Source organism: Myotis lucifugus, unplaced genomic scaffold, assembly GCF_000147115.1.
Source record: "Myotis lucifugus unplaced genomic scaffold, Myoluc2.0 scaffold_323, whole genome shotgun sequence".
Lineage (NCBI taxonomy): Eukaryota > Metazoa > Chordata > Mammalia > Chiroptera > Vespertilionidae > Myotis > Myotis lucifugus.
The window spans coordinates 764,316-778,518 of NW_005871371.1; the positions used below are offsets into that span (position 1 = coordinate 764,316).

General features: G+C 39.2%; 1 protein-coding gene and 1 pseudogene across 1 annotated transcript in view; both read left to right on the top strand.

The window, feature by feature from the left end:
• FAM19A2 (family with sequence similarity 19 member A2, C-C motif chemokine like) overlaps window positions 1-14,203 on the top strand; it is a 448,103-nt gene that overhangs the window by 64,997 nt on the left and 368,903 nt on the right. The gene's annotated exons all lie outside the window — the stretch shown is intronic.
• On the top strand, window positions 4,977-5,374 carry LOC102430662 (annotated as a pseudogene).

Consider the following 14,203-nt stretch of genomic DNA (forward strand, 5'->3'; position numbering starts at 1 on the left):
GTCAGCCCGGCCTGTGCCTTCTCGCAGTCTGGGACCCCTTGGGAATGTCCACCTGCTGGCTTAGGCCCGCTCCCTGGGGGATCAGGCCTAAGCTGACAGTCAGACATCCCTCTGGCAGCCCGGGAGCCCTTGGAGGATGTCCACTTGCCAGCGGGGGAGCAGGCCTAAGCTGCAGTTGAGCATCCTTAGTGCTGCTGAGGAGGCAGGAGAGGCTACTACCACCACTGCTGTGCTGGCAGCTGTCAGGCTGGCTTGTGGCTGAGCAGAGCTCCCCCTGTGGGAGCACACTGACCACCAGGGGGCATCTCCTGCATTGAGCGTCTGCCCCCTGGTGGTCAGTGTGTGTCATAGTGACCAGTCATTCCCAGTGGTTCTGCTGTTAGGGTCAATTTGCATATTACCCTTTTATTATATAGGATACATAAAAGCCTAAGTGACCGGCCTACTGGCCAGTAGCTATGATGTGCACTGACCACTAGGGGGCAGACGCTCAATGCAGGAGCTGCTGAGCTGCAGTTACTTGGAAGCAGGGGTTCTCAGATGACGCACCCAGAACCAGAGAACCAATTCTGGGGTGCATCACCCAAGAACTGCCCTCTCGCAATCTGGGACCCCTTGGGGGATGTTGGAGAGCTGGTTTCGGCCCAATTCCTGCAGGCCAGGCCGAGGGACTCCACCAGTGCATGAATCCGTGCACTGGGCCTCTAGTTTTACACGAAAAACCATTTTTAAGCTCATTCTCAGATTATCTGTGTCTATCATGTAAAAAAGGAAACAAGAATCATTCTACTCCATTTTCTTGGTGCTCATTTTTATTATATTTGATCTATTTTTCAAAGAAAAAAATTAAGGCAATATCTGAGACCAATTATCACTGCAAAAGTATTTAAACCTCAAAGATGTGGGGTTTTGGGTTGAATACTCTGGGTCATGTATGTGGAATATTAGAGATAAATATTTAATTTCCTAAAACTGCATTTCCTAAATATACAGTTTTTTATATCTTGAAAATAAAATTAGAAGCATCATAGAATAGCAAAATTAAATCTATTGTGAGTTACTGTAAATATAATACAATACAAGTATTAGGTGACATATACAAGATTCAAGATAAGCACAAGAGTTAATCAATAAAAGGGATAGAAATTTCAGCTTACAAAAATAGCTGGCTGTTTTAAAAATAGGAAATCCTATTTTATAATGAAATCCAAAATATTTATTCATATTTGTATTAATTTGCTAGGGCTAACATAAGAAATTATTACAGACTGGCCCTGGTCAGGTGGCGTCCTCCTGTACACCAAAAAATTTGTGGGGTCTATCCCCAGGCAGGGCACATACCTAGGTTGCAGGTTTGATCCCTCATCAGGGTGCATATGGGAGGCAACCAATGGATGTTTCTGTCTCCCATCAATATTTCTCTCTTTCTCCCTTCCTCTCTCTCTAAAAATAAAATACCAAAACAAAACAAAACATATCCTTGGGTGCGGATTAAAAAAAATTATTATAGACTGGATGGCTTAAACAACAGGAATTAATTTTTTTACAGTTCCTAAGCCTAGAAGTCCAAGATCAAAGTGCTGGCAGTTTTGGTTTCTTTTGGAGCCTCTCTCCTGGGTCTGCAAATGGCCATCTTCTTGCTGTGTCCTCACATGGTCTTTCCTCTGTGTGGCCACATCTCTAGCCTCTTTTCTTCTTATAAGGACACCAGTCATATTGGACTAGGATTCCATCCCACTGGCCAATTTTAACTTAATAACCACAGGATGGAAATCAGACATAACCTTGAGAAACCAGGACTGAGGGGGAGGGCAAGTGAGGGTACATGAGGGGATGCATTTTGAAATGTAACAAGATGCCATTTCATCACATGTATACAGAACCTTCAATATACAAAAAGTGGTGTTTCTTGATCACCTGGATTTATGGTCTGTGATTTGGACCTGGAACTGTACTTTTTAAATATTCGATTTAGTTACAACAACCTCTGCTAACAAGGACTGAAAAAGATTGAGCTGCAGTATGGCTTGATCCAAGGTTAGAGACTCATGAACTGTAAAATCTTACCAGAGCTCTTGTAATATCCTGTCATAAATTGAAAAAAAAAAAAACAACCCAAAAAACAACAACCCAGTACAGTGTGAAATACTGGCCTTCTGCAGTATCATGAAGATGATCTTATATATAATCTTGGAAAATGGGGACCTGGGGAGAAAAGCATACACAATCTTGGTGCAAATGTAAGCTAACTCTTGTTATTCAGTTTGATGACATTCTGGTCAAAATGAATTTATTAGTTTTTCTTCTAGACTTGAAATTAAAATAAAAATGGGAAATAGCCAACTTTTAGGGGAGAAGGAATTACTCAAAGGAAGCCAATATTTTGAGACAATAGTTAAAAAGAAAGGTATTGTGTTATTTATAGAAATTAGTCTCAGCCTAAATGACCTAAATCATGCTGCATGTCAACCAATCCATAATTAGATCAGCCCACGTTCAATTAAATGAAATCAATAAAAACATGTTAAAAAATGCTGGCTCTACTGTCGAGTGTCTGTGTGAACCTGGGCAATGTACCTGGCTTTATTAAAAAATAGAGTATATTTTACAGTTCCAAAATATTGTACACATTAAATCTGATTACATATTTAATGTGCATGGCAATTGTCATAATTTATGTTATTATTAAAACTTTTACTAATTGGAGGTTTTTAGCAGCCTGACCCATGATATAAAATGATGGTTTTTTTGTTGGCTTAACCATATATGTTTAGTTATTGAGTCATATAATTTCTGCATTTCCTAAGTAATTTAATTTTATTACACATTAGAAATTATTGATACACAATAAAAGCTTTCCTATGGCTTTTCACAATGTACAGCTAAAAATACATGAAAATATAGTGAATGAAAGAATGAATTCTTTAGGCAATACTCTTTATGACTTCCGAAACAAAATAGGAAAAAGAGAAGAAAATTTTAATGGCCTCTGGCAGATATTAATGACAATAATAATGTCATAAATACTATAGTAATGTCTATTTTAGCCTTTTTAGTTTAGTCATTCAGGAGATTTTAACAAAATAAGCCAATGAGCTTTCACATTCTAAAGAGGGGTTTTTGTTATGAATTTTCTCTGAAGGAAGTACAAGTGCAGAAGAATTAAGAAGTTCATTAATATCCCAATGAAATAACTCTTCTTTCAGGCCTCCTCTTTCAGTTTCCTCTTCCAATAAAAGCCTTACTTAAGAAACAAATTTGTTTCATTAAATCAGAATTCTGAAAGTGTTGAGATTCCTAGACTAAAATAAAGAAAACATGGTTTTAAAAAGTCTTCATAATGCACAGCTTAATTTTTGTTTTTGAGATAAACTATGACTTATTTGGGAAAATAATGTGCAAGCCAAACTTAGGATTCTGGTAGCATTTATTTGAGGTTCTCTTTGTTTATTCTTTGTTGCCTTTTGCCATTTTGAAGAAATGACATCTATCTTTTTTTCTAGTAGCTTTATTAACTCTCATTAGTCCCTTTCTCAACACTTTTTTTTTTTTAACTCATAGATGCAGAGAACAAACTGATGGTCTGCAGATGGGAGAAGGTTGGGGTGGGGCTGGGTGAAAAAAGGAAAAGGGATTAAGAAATACAAATTGGCAGTCATAAAAATAGTCATGGGATGTAAAGTACAGCATAGGGAACATAGTCAATAATATTTTATTAAATATGTATGGTTACCATCAGAATGTTAACGGTAAATGGTGCCAGATGTTAGACCCCAGTCTTTGAGTTTTGGCTAAGAAAGAATTCAGAACCAAGACTCAAATACAAGTGAAAGCTTATTTAGAAAGTCATAGAGGTAGAAGAAGTGAGCTAGCTGGGCTGTGTGAACTCAGGAAACAAGTTACAGAGATGATAAAGGGACCCTTGGAGCTTAGGAGAAAGAGAGCAAATATATGTGCCTTGAGGGAAAGAAGGGAGGAAAGACATGGGAGTATTCAAGAGAGAGCTTGGTCTTTCATCTTCAGGGCTTTTAACTGGAGATCTCAGGGGATGGTCTCAATAGAATATTCATCAGCTTTCCCGGTGTGTTTCCTCTGGGTTGTGGTCTCCACTGATTGGTTGGTATCAGGGCAGAGGATCATTAGTCATTGCAGCTGGTCCTGGTGTCAGCCATGGCGCTGCCCCACCTGGCCTTGCTGCTTTTCTGGGCCTAGAGCTGAACAACTGAGGTCTAGATGTTATCTTTAGGACTTAATGCTTAAAGGAGGGGTTCAGCAAAGGCTTGTATGGGAGTCCTATTCTCTGGCCCCCTTGTTCCTCCTCTAAGGGGGTCTATCACATGACTAGCAACCTGTCAGGGGAGGCAAGGTCAGGGGAGGGTCTGAGCCACATGACCAGCAATGTGAAAGGTCAGGGGTTCAAAACAGCATGACCAGTGATATGTTAGGGGAGGAAAGGTCACTCTGGGGACAAAGTCCCAGCCTAGTTTTGTTCATTACTAGGCATCCAGGGCTTCCTGCTCTGTTGACCTTCTGTACCTAGCCTATTGTTTCTACTCTGCTCCTGTCTCTTTAACTGCCTCCTGTATCAAGATGGATAGTCTTATTGGGGTGATCAGTCATAAAGTATATAAATGTTTAATCTCTATGTTGTACATCCGAAACTAATATAATAGTGTATGTCAACTAAATAAAAAAAGAAAATATAAGATTTATTTTACACTTTAGCCTGAACTGTAGTGATATAAATTTTTGTTTTGCTTTAAACTTTTTATGAATTAGTTTTATTACTGATGAATTTTGACAGTATAAGAATATGAAAGCAAAAATCAATGCATGAAGAACATTAAGAAAGCAGAATGTTTCTTGTTAGGGATTTTGTCTTGTCCTTTGCCAATGAGGGGAGCAGCAGAGAGGGAGATAGTGAGTTAGTAAAGAAAGGGTATTGGTATTTGCAACCCTGCTTACCCTCCCCCACAATACCTCCAGCTGTTTCTTTCCAACTTGGGCTGGGCGTAATGGCTCTTGCAAAGAAGGGTGGCGAGAAGAAGAAGGGCCATTCTGCCATCAAGGAGGCAGTGACCAGAGAATACACCATCAACATTTTCAAGAAGCATGCCCCTCAGGAACTCAAGGAGATCTTGAAATTTGTCATGAAGGAGATCTATGCATTGACACTAGGCTGAACAAAGCTGTCTGGGCCAAAGGAATAAGGAATGTCCTATACCGTATCCGGGTACAGTTGTCCAGAAAATGTAATGAGGATGAAGATTCACCAAACAAGCTCTACATGTTGATCACCTATGTACCTGTCACCACTTTCAAAAATCTACAAACAGTTAACATGGAGGAGAATTTACTGCTGATTGCCAAATAAAGTTATAAAATAGCAAAAAAGAAAAAGGGTATCATTTCTTGAGAGAGTCTTTACTAGAGTCAAAAGGTAGCAGTGATCCTTTGAAAATAGAACAGTCTACAGTAGTAATTGAAGGTCTTTTACATTTACAAGTCCCTTCACTGCTGCTGCTATTCCTGACAGTGAAGCTATTTTAACTTTTAATTCGCAAATAAGGCAGCTGTCTTCACAGCAGGAAGTTAGGGGTGAGTGTTGGAGAAACAGCTTCTCCTTTCATGCAAATTAAAGGAGACTATACTAGAGAAAAGTTTACAGTTACTCTACAGACTGTCAGCAAGCAGACCAGACAGAGTGCCATCTTTAGTGAGTCTCTTATAACTTCTTTTAATTGGCCAAACACATCAGATCTGAGGGCAGATTTTAGATTGACAGCAATGAAACTGTTGCTGGTTGAAATGGGGTCCTTTCACAGAGTCACAAGAAAAGCATTTCAGGACCCTATGAGAAGATGAGATGTAGTGGAAAGACTCATTGGAATAGAAATAAAAGACTGCCTCCAGGTTCTTGATGGCTCATCTCTGTCCGTCCGCTGTGGAAGAAGTCCAGCCTTGTCTTTATCAAGCCCAGAAGAAGGACCAGGGTCCAGAAATTCTGTACCATTGGTCCAGTCCATGCCAAAGCTTAGTCCAGTTCAGTCTCTGTCCCCACTTGGCTTAGTCTTTGTTCCTGGCTCTGCCCAGTGCTGTGTTGCTGTACCTCGTCTTGCCTTTGGGCCCATGTGACTACTATGGAGAGAGAGAGAGCTAATGGGAGCACAGGAGCGCAGGAATGCCTGTTACCAAGCCAGAGGCCTTTGTTAAGCTTTGATTCTATTATCTCTGGCTTTCAAACTGACCAATATCTTTCCCAGTCCTTCTTGGGCTTGTGCTGGCCCCTCTCCCTAACGAATCGGTCTTTTCCCAGATTAGAAATCTTCCCTTCATGGTAGCCATCTTGGCTTCTACTGTGCATGCCCTAGTAGAAGGCCCCCCCCATGCACCATCTTGGCTTCTTCTGGGCATGCAGCAACCACAGGAATTTCCATTTTATTGTTTTCTCTCTCCCCTGGTAATCCCGACTAATGACTGGTAACCGATCCTTCCTGCTGCTTCCAGGATAAGGTCCCGAGGGTGGAGGATGCAGGGATCCTCTGTGGAGCCTGTGAATGCTGCAACTTCCTAGTGAGGCAGGCTTATTGTCCTAGTCAGCTCCCTGGTAGATTAGGCTTAATATCTGATTCAGCTTTCTAGTTTATTTTGCTTAACACGTTAAGCGCCCAGTCAGTCACCGGTGACTGACACTATACTTTCCATCTGGAAGACAAAACAGGCTGGGCGCTTAAGGTGTTAATGTCAGATTCCCTTTGCTCCCTTCCTTAATCAATACTAGCTAACTACCTATGCTAACAAAACATCCCTTCTCTTTTGCCTCTTCCTCCACCTTCTCAAACATCAAACCCCAGAAAACTTTTTGGATGATGCCTGAGTTTAGTATTCTACTTAGTGCTTTGATAAAACCTCATTCTTTCCTTTATGATATTCCTTTTTATCAAAGCGTTTTCCTAGAGGAATTGAAGCACATGTGGCAAGAAGTAAGATTGCACCTATTTCTCATTAAAGATGTTAGCATCTTCGTCAGTGTTGCACGTGATCTACTAATGGCAACAGCCTCTGGATGAGTCCTTTTGAAGTTGCCCTCTAAAGGTCTCATCAGAAAGCATTAGTCTCTGCATTATCCCCTTCTGACTTCTGGTGGTTGTGTTTTATTTGGCTATTGATTGGTATTACACATCCCTCTTAATGCTAACATTAGGTGATGCTTTATAAGAGCACTTAGTGGAAAATTACTGTATATAAGTAGAAAGTTCATGAGGTAGTTTGAACTATGAGTCTGGGATGCATCTTTAGCCAAATATATGCTCTAACTATAGGACTGATTGGGAATTTTGGTAAGTTGATTCATTTAACTTATCTCTCCTATACTTTTTGTCTGTTGGAGGGTAAACATGTATTATTTAGATGAATACTTCTCTTTGTATTCAGTATAATACATTTTTAATGGCTAATGATTGTGTAGGTAATCTCATATAGGGGAGCAAAAGCATTTCCCTTTGGTTATCATTATAAATTTACTCCTGAACAAATTTAAAAATGAAATCATCATTCCTGTCAGAAATGGGCAGGAAAACAAAGGCTTATTAAGAATTTGCTTTCCCCTGGTGAAATATATTACCAATAATCATTGCAGTCCATAATGCATGTGGTTTGGCTTGATGTATTAATTTGCACTGATTTAATGGTTTAGAAATCATTTTTGTTTTACTTTATTGGATTTTCACTTCTGGGAACCTGCAGTCCTCACATATCTTATGTAAACAAGTTTGCATGATGGTAATCACACTGAACCTGTCTGGTGTTAGGACAAATACAAATTAGGAGGCTCAGTTCTCCCTGTGGAAAATAAGGGAAGAGACTTCTCTTCCCCACCTTTTCCTAGAACATTTACTTTAGCAAACTTGTACTTTCTCCTCACTTTCAAACGTATATGAATCCTGAAAACTGGATAGGTCTATGCCTCAAGTTTATGACCCAGGGATATTTTCCTCAAAAACCTGGGAGCCATCCCTTTGAAATGTAAACATCAAGGAAATTAGTGTCCCTGTATCCTAGTGTGAAGGGTAGGGCAGGAGTTGAATTTGGTGGGAGCCTTGTACTAAGTTGCAAAACTACTTCTTGTCATAAAGATAGGAGAGGTTTGTTTTTCCTCTGGATAAAGCCAATTACCAGGTACATTTAAGATGAACCATGTGTGACAAATGACGCTGTCAAGTCCTCTTACTTGAGGACTAGTTATTGTTTATCTTGAAAATACGTGGCTAATGATTTGTATCTGCTAGGCTATATAAAAGAATGAGATTACCTTTCATCTCTGCACTTTCTTAGCAGATTGCATGTGATGCTCATTACATTCTGCTTTAATGCTTCTTCAAAAATATAATTTTTTTTTCTTTTTCTCTGTTACCTTTGGGGAGAGGACTTGTGAGTTCTGAGGAGATTTTGTTTTTAGTTATATTTCCCCAACAGTTGTCATGGACTATTATAAAAAGTAACACTTTGACCAATTTGTGCCTTTGGTTGTTCTCTGTCTTTCCTTCTTTAATCAGATGTTCAATTCAGAGTACCCTCTTGGCTAAAAAGCACTGAGGATTAAACAGTATTATGTAAAAAGAAAACAAGACATTCATTAGCATTTTTTTTTTTTGCAAAAAAACAGCTTTCCAAATTCAACTGTGAAAGCTATTGTGCAGAGAGCATTAGCTAAGTGGCACATTTGTCACTTTTTCTTTTAGTTAGTACTTAAATCCTCTCAAACAATCTATTTTTAGGCTAATATTATTTCATTAAAGTTATTACTATTCATTTTAAATATCACTTGCTTGCAATTATGCAGTCTGTAGAATCCTGCAAAATGTTAAACTTGGCATTGCTAACTCAAAGGTGACTTGTGGCACAGGGATGATTTATGCCCGTGGAATTGCAGAGGTCTAAAAATAGGGCTTGATGTTACATTAATATGTACTGCAGTACACAGGCACAATAGGGTTAGAGGAGATGGAGTTTCATCCTAGACTCTCAGTTTGCTTGCTTTTGTCTCCGAGTCTGAGCAGCACTGGAATAATTAGACATTGCTCATTTATCATTTGTATCATTTCCCATCAGGGCATACCATCCTGCCCTGCCAGCTCCCAGGTGTGCACAAGCAAGCATGTAGTCTGTAAATAGCCATTCTGCACAACTGTAGTTGCTGTCTTAATTTGAAGATATCCTCTGTACATTGGACCGGACAATGACAGACCATTGCTGTTGGGTTCTGATGGGGTAAGTACGTAAGTATGACTTTGACCTTAGCACGAGATCAGAAATGAAAGCGTCCAGCTAGATATACAGCACATACTACAGATTCCAGGAAGGTGTTTCTATTGACAAGGTGAATGCCAGCAGTTCTGGACAAGCAGCATTTCTGAGTGAATGGCCAGCATTTTGGTCAAGGTTTCCTCTGGTCTGATGCTTCTGATTTCAGATGTAATGAGGGAGATGACAGGCATTGACAGGTGCCTTTCTGAGTATGAACTCTGATCACATGAGAGGAAGTCATGTAATTGAGTTCACACATCTTTGTCAACAGGGCTATAGGTTACTTGAGCATAAGGGTGTGCTGTAGAGAAAGAAATCAGGGCTAGTACCAGCCAGAATATATATGGGTGACTTAGAAATTGGGTAGTTTCTCTACTTGTTGAATGGACTGTTGATAAGACACAAAGGTGATGGAGAAACTGTGCTCAGCATAGCCCCAAAGTCTTCTTTAATGAAATCTATGAAGATTGAGCATGGTAGTTATAGGTTCACTTAAATATAGTGAGTTGCTAGCTTAATTTTTCTCTACCAGAATATATTTGATTAACTTACTTTATAACTGATGAGGGAGTTTGGGTTCAGGATATATTATTGTCTTATAAAAAGGGAGTTGTTTAGATTTGGTGGTAGCTCTGGAATTCTGAAAAGCCATGGTAATTTAGAGCATTTCTGACACTGTTGTTTAATAAGTAGCTCAGTTCTTGGAGTTTATGGAAAAGATCTCAGGGATCACCCTTTCAGCAATAATTTTACATCTTTGTAATGGCTTCCATGTTGCTGTGGTGAAACAATGTGGAACATGTTATACTAGTCACTAGTTGCCAATTTAAATGCATACTGGGAAGAGTAACCTGATTTTCAGAGAGTATTAACTTGATCTTAATAAATGTTGATGTTTAATTATGACCTCTAAGTTATATTTTTTGAAGAAAAATGTCTCATGTTTTCATAACATGAACTGTTGAAAAGTCCAGATACTGTGGCTATTTTTAAAAATGGAGTTAGATATTTTAAATATAGCAATAGTTTCTGAATGCAACCTATTCCATTTTAATAGAAATAAAACCTAGTGAATCTGCTCCCATTACCTACATTATACTAAAAACCACATATAATCAGAGGAGGGCTGGCTGGTATGCCTCAGTGGTTGAGCATTGACCACTGCACCAGGAGGTCATGGCTCAATCTCCAGTAGAGGGCGTGCAGGAGGCAGCTGATCAATGATTCTCATCATTGATGTTTCTATCTCTCTCTCCTTCTCCTTTCCTCTCTCTGAAATCAATAAAAACATCCTTAAAAAAAACAACAGAAGAGGACAAAGCACTAGTTACAGTGAGAGCAGAAAGGAAAATTTCCTCTTACATTCTTATAGTTAACTATGCAGCAAGAAGAAGCTTGCTCCCACCAGCTTCACTTCAGCTTCTTAACCAGGCAAACTCCTACCTGTCCTTCAAAATCCATTAGTAATGTTGGCTTTTTCCCCCCTGGGACTCTTTTCCCAACCTCTTGTTCTACCTACAGGCAGAGATGATTACTCTTTCAGCGCTATGTTCATAGCACTGCTTTATATGTTTTAGAATTTATTTTTTATTTTCCTCCTTCCCTTGACTGAGTTCCTTGAGGACAGGGATTATTTCTTATTCATTTCAATATGCCAATGCCTAATGCCGTTACACCTAGAGTGGTATTCAATAAATATTTGTGAAAAGTGGGAAATGTTAATGGACTCTCAAACTGACTTCAGAAATGGTCCATCCTGACGGTGGTGACGGTGCATGCCCTGATGGATTGCTCTTGTGAAAGCTGCACCTAGGCTCCTGTAACCCATCAGCTGCAGACCACCTACCTTGGAACCCACTTACATGTTACAGTTCTTTGTCTTTCAGGAAAAAAGCCAGGTTTGGGTTTACAGCAGAACTAACTCCCAATCTAAGGAAATTTGATAACAAACTATTGTATGATGAGTGTGCATCTCCAAGTAAATGCAAAATACCTTTAATGTAGGTTCAAATTCATGATAAGCATGATAATGGATTAAAGATGTTTCAGTTCTTTGCACCTTTAGACTTATTTAAGAGATGGTATGGTAATTTAGTGTCATCCATGTGGGTCAAGACCATGAGTCAATTGTGTATTGGCTCTTCTTGTGTCATTGGTCAAGAAACCTAGATTGTGAAGTGCTGGCTCCTCAAGCAGCCCTGATATTCGAGGGACCTCTTAGAATCCTCAGGACTTTCCTGGGCCTTGGTTAATTCTAGAGCACTCTTCAAAAAGACTCCGATTCAGTTATTATTGAATAATCTGGTACTAATTTAGGCCATTTCTGTATTGTGTGTGTTTGCACATGTGTATCTGATTTTCTGCATGTATGGGCATTGTTTTAAGTCAGTTTAAGCTTCCAGTCAGTTTAAGCTTCCACCCATGGACGGGGTGGCTTCAACAACAGACATTTATTTCTCAGTTTTGGAGCCTGGACATCTGATATCTGGTTGCCAGCATGGTTTGGTTCTTGGCAAGGGCTCTCCTTTTGGTTTAGTTTTCTGATGGTATTTTCACATGGCAGAGGAGAGAGAGAGAGAGAGAGGGAGGGAGGGAGAGAGGGAGGGAGGGAGAGAGAGAGAGAGAGAGAGAGAGAGAGAGAGAGAGAGAGAGAGAAACTGTTGTTTTTTTCCCTTATAAGGGCACTAATCCCATTCATAAGGACTCCACCTTCATGACCTAATTACTTCCTAAAGACCCCACCTTCTAGTACCATCATGTTGAAAGGTTAGGATTTCAATGTAAGAATTTTGGGGGGACACATACATTCAGCCCATAATGGGTATGTCTTCAAGTGTCACAATTAAGAAGTATTCTATAGGAAACTATAGGATCTAGTGTATCATAGTGATTAAGACCGACCTCTTTTTCTGATTTATCTCTACCACTTACATACTTTTCTAAGCCTTATTTTCCTTGGTTTCTGTGATAATGGAAATCAAAAGAATGCCTATCTTTAGGCCACTGCAGGAGCTGAGCATTGTCCATGCCCAAGCATTATCATTCATATTGTAGTCTATGTGACTGGCATCTCCAAGTTTGAAGAGCATAATGAATGAAGACCTGCTTGGTTATGAGCAGTAATGAATCACTGCACATAGCTAGCACTGTGCTTGACATTTAGGATGTGCACAATAAATGACCACTTTCATCCTTATAGGAAGGTTCTCAGTGTTGTTTTTTTTTCTTAATCTTCATCCAAGGACATTTTTTCCCATTAATTTTTGGAGAGAATGGAAGGGAGGGGGAGGGACAGAGAGAGAGAGAAACATCAATGTGAGAGAGACGCATCGATTGGTTGCCTCCTGCACATGCCCTGACCGGAATCGAGGATCAAGCCTGCAACTGAGATATGCACCTTGACCAGAATTGAACCCAGGTCCCTTCAGTCAGCTGATGCTCTAACCACTGAGACAAACTGGCTATGGTTCACTGTTGTTTTAAGAAGGCTGGATAGGATAAGGGGTATGACATGGGCTATCACAAATGACATTTTGAAGTGATGTTAACAGGTGAGTAAGGGTTTGAAAATATAATCCATGTTATAATCATTGCTACAGTCTATGTTTAGAAGTCAGCTTGTTTGCTAGAAATCCCAGACCATACTGTATAAATGTACAATTACCCATTTTATGTATTTGGAGGTGATTTTCTATCTTCAATCTTGCTTTCTGAGACATCAATCCTTTAGAATATAACTTTTACTAGATGTAAGGGAATAAACTGAAGAGGCCTCTAATATAGTGATTCCAAAATTTTACTGTGAAGACAGGGAATTGGCTTTGAGTTCTTCCAGAATTTTAATGACTCTTAATAAACCTATAGTTCTTAAACAATATGGTTATCTTGTTTCCCCATCCACAGAAGAGCAAATCTGAAGAAGTGTGTGTGTATGCACCCATATGTATGTGAAAAGCTACTATTATGAAGGGACAGTGTTTTTGGCGCATATAATACACAGTGGTAGCCAGTGGAACAATCTAAAGCTTGATCTAGAGGACTAAAAAAGAAAAATGAAAACAGCAACAACACCAAAACTCCACATTGCTGATATCCCTGAGATGTTAAGAAAATATGTTCAATATTTTCTATTTTTAAAAAAGTCACATTTAAAATGCATTCCCATTTTATAACCATTTATTAACGAAAACATGACCTACATGCAAACAATTTGTTAGCTAAGAGGAGGCAGCATGATATGGTGAAAACAGAAGTTGGAGTTGTACTTAGACTGGTTTACATTTCATCCAGATTCATGTCTATGCTTAAGGGATGTGGGCGGATTACTTCATGCTGTGAGTTTGGTCTTCTCATCTTTCTTATCTATGAAGTGGAAGTAATGCTTCCCACCATACAGGGGTGTTGTGAGGCTCCAATGACATCCTATGGTGTCAAGTGAAGCCAGAATATTGCTCCCTCCCAATATATTAGTTCCCTCCTTATCTGCTTGGTGAACTTTGTTTATCTGAAACACCCCATTCTCAATGAGATTTCACTACATTGCTATTTATCTGACTGGAAATTAAATTTATAATGCACATCTCAGATAATAACTGGTCATTGGATTCAGTAATTATGAACTCTGAATGATTTAGACACTGCTAAAAGCCTGCAGGTATGCGTCTATAGTAAAGTGCTAGGGTGGTCTAAGAGTTCTAAAGGGATTTGTTCTGTAGTTTTGTGAGGTTTCTGGAATGTTAGGACTTTCTAAGATGAAAAAGGAAAGATAAATTTTATTCATTGCTAGTGCTACCAAAGTTAAGAAGACTGATCACATTCTTGTGTTAAATGCACTTTGAATATAGTTCAGATAATGGTAGTGGGCTGTGTTACAATTCACTCCCCGCCCCCACACTTA